Source organism: Phyllobates terribilis, unplaced genomic scaffold (assembly GCF_046119375.1).
Source record: "Phyllobates terribilis strain yellow unplaced genomic scaffold, ASM4611937v1 Scaffold_3__8_contigs__length_932513732, whole genome shotgun sequence".
Taxonomy (NCBI): Eukaryota; Metazoa; Chordata; class Amphibia; order Anura; family Dendrobatidae; genus Phyllobates; species Phyllobates terribilis.
In genome coordinates, this window is record NW_027362763.1 from 47,178,779 (window position 1) to 47,190,515 (window position 11,737).

The following is an 11,737-nucleotide window of genomic DNA, read 5'->3' on the forward strand; positions in this document are numbered from 1 at the left end:
TGGTTGATGTCCGCCATGGGAGGGTACCAGTCCGCATCCTAAATATTGGGGAAAGAGAAGTACACTTGCCCCGGTATGCCACTCTAGCCAAATTGTTCACCATTAACCAGAACTCTGTAAAGGCCGTGGAACCCTTGCCTCCATCTCAACCAGAGGAGGGTAACGGCTCCAAGAAACAAATGGAGGACTGGTGTCAGAAACTGCATGTGGGCACCGACTCCACTCCCTCACACCAAAAACAGGGAGTCTACCAGGTGGTTCAGGAGTACGAAAGAGTCTTTAGTAAACACCCGCTAGACTTTGGGCAAGTAAAGGGGGTAGAACACCAAATTCCCACAGGAGACCATGCACCCATAAAAGAGAGATACCGGCCTGTACCCCCTGCACACTCAGAATGGAAAGGGTATGTTGCGAGAAATGAAGGAGGCTGGGGTGATCAGGGATAGCTGTAGCCCCTGGGCAGCTCCTCTAGCTCTTGTAAAAAAGAAAGATGGCACGATGAGGATGTGTGTAGATTATAGAAAGGTCAACAGAATAACACACAAAGATGCGTACCCGTTACCTAGGATAGAGGAGTCTTTGGCTGCACTAAAATCTGCTAACTTCTTCTCTACTTTGGATCTCACTAGCGGGTACTGGCAGGTCCCTGTAGCAGAGTCGGACAAAGAGATGACCGCCTTCACCACCCCGATGGGTCTCAGTGAATTCAACTGTATGCCGTTCGGACTCTGCAACTCACCAGGGACCTTCCAGAGGCTGATGGAGTGCTGTCTGGGGCACAGAAATTTCGAGACGGTCCTGCTCTACCTGGACGATGTTATCGTGTATTCCAAGACCTATGAGGACCATCTAAAGCACCTGGCTGAGGTGTTCGATACCCTGGCAGGCTTCGGCCTAAAGGTGAAACCCTCCAAGTGTCATCTACTGAAGCCAAAAGTACAGTACCTGGGACACGTGGTGAGTGCTGACGGAGTAGCCCCAGACCCTAACAAGATCACGGTGATTAAGGACTGGCCAAGACCCTCCAGCATAAAGGAAGTGCGGCAGTTCCTCGGGTTTGTAGGCTACTACCGAAGATTCATCTCCGGGTTCACCAAAATGGCAGCCCCTATGCAGGACCTCCTGTTAGGTCAGTCAAAGACTAAAAGTCAGAAACCGCCCTTTAAGTGGGACAAGCTGGAGGAGGAGTCTTTCCGCCAGCTGAAGATGGCCCTCACGGGGGATGAGATCCTGGCCTACCCTGATTACGGCCAGCCTTTTATCCTCCACACCGACGCCAGTAACTTGGGGCTAGGAGCCGTACTGTCCCAGAACCAGCAGGGCAGAGAACGGGTAATTGCTTATGCTGGCAGAAAGCTGAGACCCACAGAGAGAAACCCTGAGAATTATAGCTCCTTCAAGCTAGAGTTCCTGGCAGTGGTGTGGGCAGTCACCGAACGCTTCAAGCATTACCTGGATTCTTCTAAGTTCACTGTGTACACGGACAACAACCCGTTGACACACCTGAACACTGCAAGACTTGGTGCCCTAGAGCAGAGATGGATGGCCCGGCTGTCCAATTATGAATTTACCATCAAATACCGGACAGGGCGCCAAATGCCAACACAGATGCATTGTCCAGAATGCCTCACTTGCAGGACGGGGGAGAGGATCCAGAAGAACTGGAAGAAATTGAACTCCCTGCATTCCACCGTCATGGGATCACCCAGTGTTCCCACTGCGTAAAGGAGAGGTGCTCTGCCACCGCTACGTTCAATCCCTTACCCCACCACGGCTGGGCAGAGACACAAGATAGTGACCCCGCAGTCCGCCTGGTGAAAGAGATGCTGACCCAGGCTGATGCCCACCTTGATCCGGATGCTCCAGAAGAGGCCAAACAGCTGTGGAAGAAGAGGAGCAAGCTGTTTCTCTACGAGGGGAGGCTGTGCCGCAGGACCGTCAACTCTCGAACGCACGAGCTGATCTGGCAGGTAGTGGTCCCAAGGCGGGATGCGGCTATGGTCCTAGAAGCATACCATGACGGCGCAGGGCACTTCGGATGGAAGAAGCTGGAGTTCCTGTTGCGTGAGCGGTTCTTCTGGGTAGGCATGAGAGGGGCTATCGAGAGATGATGCAGAGACTGTGGCCCGTGCAACCTAAGGAGGAAAGACCACGCCAGCCAGAAAACTCCCCTGTGGCCCATCATCACAAAGCAGCCCCTTGAGCTGGTGGCCCTGGACCACGTAAAGCTGGCTCCAAGCTGATCGGGATACGTCTACGCCCTCACAATTGTAGATCACTGCTCCCGGTTCCTCGTGGTGGTCCCTGTCAAAGACTTAACAGCTCAGACGGCCGCCAGAGCCTTTCAGCAGCATTTCTGCCGTCCACACGGGTATCCAGAGCAAGTGTTGGCTGATCAAGGTCCAGCGTTCGAGGCTGAAGTCTTCCAGGAATTCTGCAACCTGTATGGCTGCAAGAAGATAAGGACAACGCCTTACCACTCCCAAACCAACGGGATGTGTGAGAAAATGAACCAGGTAGTAATAGACCTGCTCAAGACGTTGCCCCTGGAGGAACGCAGCCTGTGGCCTGAGAAACTGCCGGATCTGGTGGACTTGTATAACCATATCCCAGTGGGTTCTACCAACTGCATCCCGGCTTACCTAATGAGGGCAAGACCTGGTAAGCTGCCAATTGACCTGGAGATGGGAGTCCTGACACCCGAGGACACTTCACCAGAAGCAGACTGGGACACAGAACGACAGCAGCAGTACCGGAAAGTACAGGAGAGCGTGGAGCGAAGTCTGTCTCAAGCCAGAGAGAGGCAAGAGAGGGATTACAACCAGCATGCTCCTGCTGCTCCCCTGGCACCTGGAGAGCAGGTCTTGAAGAGGAAGAGACGGCTCCACAAGTTGGATGATGAGTGGGAGAAAGACCCGTACACCGTACTGCCGTCAAGCCATGAAAACCCAAAGGTGTGTGTTATCAGTAAGGATGGAGGAGAGACCACAGCCACTGTCTCCAGAGACCACCTGAAGAGGTGTCCCGAGCAGCTGCAAAGTGCTGATGAAGACTAAGATAGCCCTCAACCCGCAGAGGAAAGGGAAGAAATGGTCAGTACAGTGCTCGGAGAATTTCCCCGGTCCTGGACACAAATCAACAACGCCATAGTGGTACCCGTCCTTACCTTCCTCCAGCCAACCCCTCAAGAGCCCGCAGAAGAGCCAGTAGTGTTGGAAGAGCAAGTGGCCCTGGAGGCAGAAGAGTCCATACCAGCAGCTCAGGAGAATCAACCCTCTGCTAGTAGTGAACCTGCCATGCCCGTGGTGAGCCAAAGAGTACGCAGAAAGCTGCCCAACCTACCCGTAACATCTGCAAACACCTCTAGTGCAGACAGGAGCACACCCAGTACACAGGGGGTGGAAACAGGGGACCCGAGTAGAGTACCACCAGACAGTGGGTTACGTAGATCCACGAGGAGCACTAGGGGTCAAATACCAGCTCACTGGAGAATCTAAATGCCAAGTATATATCTACCTGTACATTGCAAATGTTAAACTGTTTGTTGCCTGTATATTAATTATGTTTTTCTAGTTACCCAACAGGGTTCATGGACTAACAGGTTATGGACAATGAATAACCGGAACTGTACCTTGTACATAGTTCCACCTGGTAAGGTACCCTCTTTTGAAGACGACCACCGAACACAAAACCCGTGGAGGTGGCTGAAGACGTGGTCCAGCTCGGGATCATCAAAGCCCTATAGCCACCCCAGGGCCTACGTGGAGGGTTTAGGACGGGTCCCTCAAATTGCATCTTAGGTGACATGGACACCTGCTCACGGGAGCGCCGTGATCTCTAAAGACTAAACTTCTTGTACATATGTTGTTATGTTATTGCTTATCCTCTGTTATGTTGTGTTTTTGCAAAATGTGTTTAGTCCCGGAGTACTAAATTTCACTAGGAGGGAATGTGGCACCCCAGGTCTGGTCGCCACAGTGGCAGCAATGTCATGTCTGAGAGCAGGTAGGAGGCTCCCTGGTTGGGGACAAATTAGCATGCAGCACCTCCTGCCTCAGTCCAGGGAGGGGAGAAACCTGCCCTTTATAAACTGGATCTGGGGCGGGGTTAGACAGTGAAGCCAGAGACCAGCAAGAGACCAGTTAGAGTCTAGTTCCAGAGACAGGGACAGGTCAGCAGCAGGCTGAGGAGTCCCTGTAGGCAGAGGAGGAACACGAGGCCAGGAGGGGAACTAGCAGAGTTCGTCCTGGCCAGAGACTTACTAAGCCGGACACTGGAGTCCGAGGCTGTGAGGGTTATAAGCCCAGCAGCAGAAAACCACCACGCAGGGGACTTCAAGTCCTCTGGCCCAAGGAAGCCCGGAGGCTCAGCCACACGAGAGGGACCACTACTGCCCTGGAGGGGTGAGAAGCGCGGAAGGCCAGAGTCGCCAGTCATACGGGTGAGAACAACACGGTACACTCAGAGACGTGGGCTACCACTACACTACAGCGGGATAGCCAAGAAAGAGTGACCAGCAGGATTTGCCAGTTGCTCTCAGACTGACCAGGCCTCCATTGTTAACCAGTATTCCGGACGGGTCCCTTAATACCACCAACAGTAAAGACCCTGAATTGCATGACAGACTCCGTGTGGTTACTGCTGCTCCCGCGCACCATCACACCAACATCCCTATACACTGCCCTGAGGCTATACTCCTCCTGTGGGGAGTTGTACTACACTCTGCTGCACCCACAACACCAGCCTCAGCGGTCTGCCCTGCAGCGGCGGTTCACTCTGACCGCAATCCACGGGTGGCGTAGTCGGACATTTAAAATGCAACAAACAGACTGCTATTCGGTTTGACCACCCTGAGCCACGGACCGGGTCACCGCCACACGGAGACTACAACCCCCAGCATCCCACAGAAGGTCCGGTTCCGGGTTCCCCACACGGCCCAGGGGGCGCGTCATATACATTTAACTCGATAGTTTTAAGGTTGAAAGAAAACATAAATCTACGAAATGTATCTACAGCCTGTGATCGCTATCCCTGAAAACCAGGACCCCCCCCCCCTCTCCACACACTCTGATCTGTTGTCTACAACATCATCCTTCTTTCTGCTTCTATCTTTAATACTAAGAAAAGGAATGCGGAGGACAGTGTGCTATCAAATCTAAGGGTATGTGCACACGTTCAGGAATTGAAGCAGAAATTTCCTGAGTGTTTTTGCCTCTCCCTGGCAGAAATAAAATGCGGATTTACATGTGTTTTTGACGCCTTTTTGATGCGTTTTTTGAAGCGTTTTTGAGCATCAATGAATGATTTTTGGAGCTAAATAAAGTTATTTGGTGGGACATTGCTTAAGCCCTTGGATTGCCATAAGAACTGGGCTGAGCATATTGGTTCATTTAAATGATTAAAGAATGTGTCTGTATTTTAAATAAAGTGTTTCCTCTGTGTCCATGTGCTTCTTTACTTTGATTGGTCATGAAAAGGTCTGATTGTCTGATTGACACCTTGACATCACCAAGCAAAAGAGCTAGGTGTCAGCTGATCCTATGCACCCAGCCTTCATTAGCATTTCTATTCATGTAATTTATGCGACTGCTGTGAGTTGCTAGTTTTAGCCTGGGAAGGTGCCATTAGGCAAACATGGTCCCTGGCCATTAAATAACATCTCACAGCTGGTTCGCTATCCACTACCTCCCCCCAATCAGCAGTGCTTTGGATACAACGTATTTATGTTGCGTCCAAAGCGCGGTGTTCTGATGCCGCACTTTTGTTGTCGGTACATGTGAATCCACCGCATATAATGACACTTCAATTGGTCAAAATCTGCAGTGGAGACTATCGTGTCCGCTACAGAAATTGACATGCTGCGGGTGAGTTTGGGTACGTGGCCACTGTCAGGAGCCGCTGCAGGTTTGACGCTGCGTGTTTATACAGCGTCAAACCCGCAGCGTCCAGATGTTACAGCATAGTGGATGGGATCTCTAGAAATCCCATGTCCACTATGCGTGCATTAGAGGCTGCGGATCACCCGTGGACACTGACATGCAGCGCGTCTTTCAGGACCGCAGCATATCAAATTCTCTTGCGGGGTCGCTAGTCTCCGCAACAGAAATTTGACCACTAGAATGTATTGAATGCGGTAAATGCGCATGGTTCAGTAAACACATGTGGATTTACCTGCGTTCAATAGAATGCAACATTTTGGACACAGCAAAAATTTGCGTCCAAAGTGCTGCTACGTCTGAATTATGGGCACAGAGCCTAAAATTTAAAAAAAAAAATGGTGTGGGCTCCAGGCGTCATTTTTATAACCAGCAGAGGGAAAGCCGACAGCTGGGGGCTGATATTAGTAGCAACAGAAAGGGCCATTAGCCAACAATGTTCCATGGCTATTAATATTAGCCCACAACTGTTTGTTTAGCCTTTAGTGGCTAATTACAGGGGGACCCCAGAAAAAAATTGACATGGGGCCCCCCTATAAAATCTAAATAGCAAAGGCTAAACAGACAGCTGCGGTCTGATATTAATAGCCAGGGAAGGGGCCATGAATACTAGCCCCCTCCGCGGCTATTAATATCACCGCTCAGCAGTCCCAGAAATGGCGCATCCATAAGATGCCCCAAATCTGACGCTTAGCCTCCGCTCTTCCCACTGCCCTGTAGCGGTGGGGTAATGGGGTTGGGGTTCACGTCAGCCTTGTATTGGCGGCTGACGTGAAGCCTAGGTTAGTAATGGAGGGCGTCTATAAGATGCCCCTATTACTAACCGCGTGGTAAAATGGTCGCCGCTTCTTCAATAAAAGACACGGCCAGAATAAAGTATTTTAATGAAATAAAACACACACGGTTCTACAATGTTTTTTATTACACGCCTTCGCAAAGCCCTTGATCTCCTGAAAAAAAACTTAAAAAAAACAAACAACCTTATTCCTCACCTGTCCGCCGTCAACGACGCAGTCCACGTACTGCCAACGAGTGTCCCACGCCGATCCGGGTCATTCCACAGCAGTGACATCAGCCATCACTGATGTCACTGCTGTAGAATACAGCACTGTATACTGTATACTGACGGGTGTAAAATCACTCCCTGTCAGTATAGATGCTGCAGGAGGTCACTGGGGTTCATCAGCGGAAGATCAGCTGATGAGCCCCGGTGAGCATCAGCTGATAGGTCAAGAGAACGATCAGCTGATTACCGGCTTCAGCAATCAGTTGATAGTCGCGTGACCATCAGGTGATCAGTGACATCAGCGCAGGCCCTAACAGTACACTGCGGGGCGCGAGCCCGCTGGCCGCCGACAAGAGAGGATCGCCGCCGGGGACTAGCACGACACTGAGGGCCGCCGGACAGGTGAGTATAAAAGGTTTTTTCCTTTATTCTGACTTTTTATTCTTTTTTTAACTACTGCGGGCACGCGGGCTGGGAAGAGCAGACTGCTGCTCCTCCCATCCAAGCTGCTGTCGCTGTTATCAGCCAGAGCAGCGGTCGGATGAAAGGAGGAGCAGACTCCTCTCCCGACCTGGGTACCAGCCGCAGCACGATTCCGGCACGATTTTGCGCCAATTGATTTTCATTGAAACGCAGCAAATCCGCATGTATAGATATTATACATGCGGGTTTGCTGCGATTCAATGCAAGTCAATGGGCGCAAATTCACCGCGGAATCGTGCCTGAATTGGTTATGCTGCATTTTTTGCCGCAATGATAATCCGGAAATTTCCACATCATGTGCACAGCACATGCGGATTATCATTGCTATACATGGCAGACCTATTACCAAGTGGCTTTAATGCATTTCCGTCGTGGAAAAACCGTTGCGGAAACGCATTAAAACCGCATTGTGTGCAGTCAGCCTTAAGTCAGATTGAACAGAACAGCCAGCTATGTACAGGATTTGCACAGAATCAACAGCAGTAAAAGTGTAGGAGATTTTGAATTCAGACCATTTATTTTAGATGACTGTCAATTTTCCTTGGTCTGGGTCTCCATGCAGGATCTCGTCTGGGGTAAGGATGATTCTGAGAGAGGTCAGGAATCAGCCCAGAACTACATGGGAGGACCTGGTCAATGTCCTGAAGAGAGCTGGGAAGAATAAGGATGAGTGCAACCCCAAGAACACTGTACCAACCGTGAAGCATGGTGGGGGAAACATTATATTTTGGAGGTGCTTTTCTGCAAAGGGGACAGGACGACTGCACTTAATGAAGGGAGGATGGATGGGGTCATGTATCGTGAGATTTTGGCCAACAACCTCCTTCCCTCAGTAAGAGCATTGAAAATGGGTCGTGGCTGGGTCTTCCAGCATTACAATGACCCGAAACGCATAGCCAGGGCAACTAAGGAGTGGCTCCGGAAGAAGCATTTCAAGGTCCTGGAGTGGCCTAGCCAGTCTCCAAACCTGAACCCAATAGAAAATCTATGGAGGGAGATGAAACTCAATGTTATCCAGCGACAGCCCCGAAACCTGAAAGATCTGGAGAAGATCTGTATGGGGGAAGGGGCCAAAATCCCTGCTGCAGTGTCCGCAAACCTGGTGAAGAACTGCAGGAAACGTCTGACCTCTGTAATTGCAAACAAAGGTTTCTGGACCAAATATTAAGTTCTGTTTTTCTATTGTATCAAATACTTATTTCATGCAATAAAATGCAAATTAACCCCTTTACAACCCTGGGATTTTCCGTTTTTGCATTTTCGCTTTTTGCTCCCCTTGTTCACAGAGCCATAGCGTTTTTATTTTTTGGTCAATATGGCCATGTGAGGGCTTATTCTTTGCGGGACGAGTTGTACTTTTCAACGCCATTACTAGTTTTACCATATCGTGTACGGGAGAACGGGAAAAAAATTCCAAGTGCGGTGAAATTGAAAAAAAAGTGCAATACCACAGATGTTTTTTTCTTATTTTTTTTACAACGTTCACTGAATGCTAAAATTGACCTGCCATTATTATTCTCCGGGTCATTACGAGTTCGTAGACACCAAACATGTATAGGTTCTTTTTTATTTAAGTGGTGAAAAAAAAATCCAAAGTTTGCTAAAAAAAAAAAAAATGGCGCCATTTTCTAAGACTCGTAGCGTCTCCATTTTTTGGGATCTGGGGCCGGGTGAGGGCTTATTTTTTGCGCGCTGAGCTGAAGTTTTTATCGATACCATTTTGGGGTAGATCCGATGTTTTGATCGTCCGTTATTGCATTTTATTGCAATGTTGTGGCAACCAAAAAAACGTAATTCTGGCGTTTAGAATTTTTTTCTCATTATGCCGTTTACCGATCGGATTAATTCTTTTTTTCACATTGATAGATCGGGCGATTCTGAACGCGGCGATACCAAATATGTGTATGTAGGAATTTTTTTATTATTTTATTTTGAATGGGGCGAAAGGGGGGTGATTTAAACTTTTATATTTTTTTAATTTTTTTAATATTTTTAAAACCATTTTTTTTTCACTTTTTGCATGCTTCTATAGTCTCTATAGGAGACTAGAAGCAGCTCTTGTCTGATCACCTCTGCAACATAGAGGTGATCAGCAGATCCCCTGTATGCAGCAGAAATGAAATGTAAAGGGGTTAATGATGTAAAAATCATACAATGGGATTTTCTGCATTTAATTTAGATTCTGTCTCTCGCAGGTGAAGTGACCTACGATATAAATGACAGACCTCTCCATTCTTTGTAGGTGGGAAAACTTGCAAAATTGGCAGCGTATCAAATACTTATTTTCCCCACTGTATGCTGTAGCTGTTGTGCACAAGGTGGCCACTGCCATTACCAATACCATGTAACCCCCGTAAAGCTATTTTTGGGGATTTTTCTATGTAGAATGGGTGCTCGGAATCCATTATCAACTATCAAAGGAAAATTTATTATAACCCTAAACATGTTCATTGATCAAGAAATTGAAGAACTGGCACGACAGCTTTTTTTTTTTTTTGTATTATTGCAGTCCACAAAAAAAACATCAATTGATGGATAGTTTACATGGAAAAACAATGAAGAACAAAAGGACAAAGACAACTAATGATACACAGTGTCAATATAAGAAAAACACCAGGAAGATGGAAGACAATATCTCTCCCCCACCATCTCCCCTGAGTCAGCCAGCATGAGTAATCTCACCATGGCGAGCGCGCGGCGTCCGTCTCACCCTGCCTTGTTTACTACCCGGGTGATTTACATATAAAATATATCAAGTTGCATGTGGCAAGAGTAACATTTATACTGAAAAGGGCAAGAAGAGAAGTCATTAATAAGAAAAGAGAACAGCGGATTTCTGCAGATAAGCGAGAGCTCCTGTCTGCCGGATGTAATGAGAATCACAGAGATACATCCCGAACCGATCAGGTGAACGTCACAGTGGCTGCAGAACGTCACCAGAGATTTATCACAAGAGAAGGGTCAACTACTATATATAAATATATACACACAGTAGTGTTCAAAATAATAGCAGTCCAATATGACTATCCAGATTAATCGCTGGTTTTGGTATAAATTATATCACCACATGTCAAAAATTTACCCGTCGGTGCACTAGATTCTAAGAAAAACCCCCAGACTCCGCATTCATGATCTGCAGGTTTTTGAGTCTGTGTATGTGAATAATTAATTGTACGGGGATGTGTTCACAATAATAGCAGTGTGGAGATCAATTAGTGAGGTCAATCATTCTGTGAAGAAACAGGTGTGAATCAGGTGGCCCTTATTTAAGGGTGAAGCCAGCACATGTTGGATATGCATTTCTCCTTGAAAGCCTGAGAAATATGGGTCGTTCGAGACATTGTTCAGAAGAACAGCGTACGTTGATTAAAAATTGATTGGAGAGGATAGAACTTATAAAGAAGTGCAGACAATGATCGGCTGTTCAGCTAAAATGATCCCCAATGCTTTAAAATGGAAAGAAAAACCAGAGAGACGTAGAAGAAAACGGAAGACGACCATTCTAATGGATGGAAGAATAGCCAGAATGGCAAAGGCTCAGCCAATGATCAGCTCCAGGATTATCACAGACAGTCTCCAGTTACCTGTGAGGACTGTGACAGTTAGAAGACACCTGTGTGAAGCTAATCTCTTACCAAGAAGTCCCCGCAAAGTCCCACTGTTAAAAAAAAAAAAGACTTGTACTGAAGCGGATACAATTTGCAAAAGACACATCAACTGGCCTAAAGAGAAATCGAGAAACATTTTGTGGACTGATGAAAGTAAAATTGTTCTTTTTGGGTCCAAGGGCCGCAGACAGTTCATCAGACGACCCCTAAACTCTGCATTCAAGCCACAGTACAGTCTGAAGACAGTGAAGCATGGTGGAAGCATCATGATATGGGCACGTTTCTCTTACTATGGTGCCGGACCTATTTACCGCATACCAGGGATCATGGACCAGGTTGCATATATTAAAATACTTGAAGATGTCATGTTTCCTTAGGCTGAAGAGGATATGCCCTTGAAATGGGAGTTTCATCAAGACAATGACCCTAAACACACCAGTAAACGAGCAAAATCTTGATTCTTGTCCAACAAAATTGAGGTTATGGAGTGGCCAGCCCAATCCCTGGACCTTAATCCGATAGCACACTTCTGGGGTGACATCAAAAATGCTGTTTATTAGGCAAAGCCAACAAATGCCAAAAAATTGTGGTATGAAGTCAAAGCATCCTGGGCTGGAATAACAGGTGACAGGGGCCAGAAGTTGGTTGACTCTATGCAACATAGATGTGAAGCAGTTCTAAAAAACTGTGGGTGTAAACCTAAA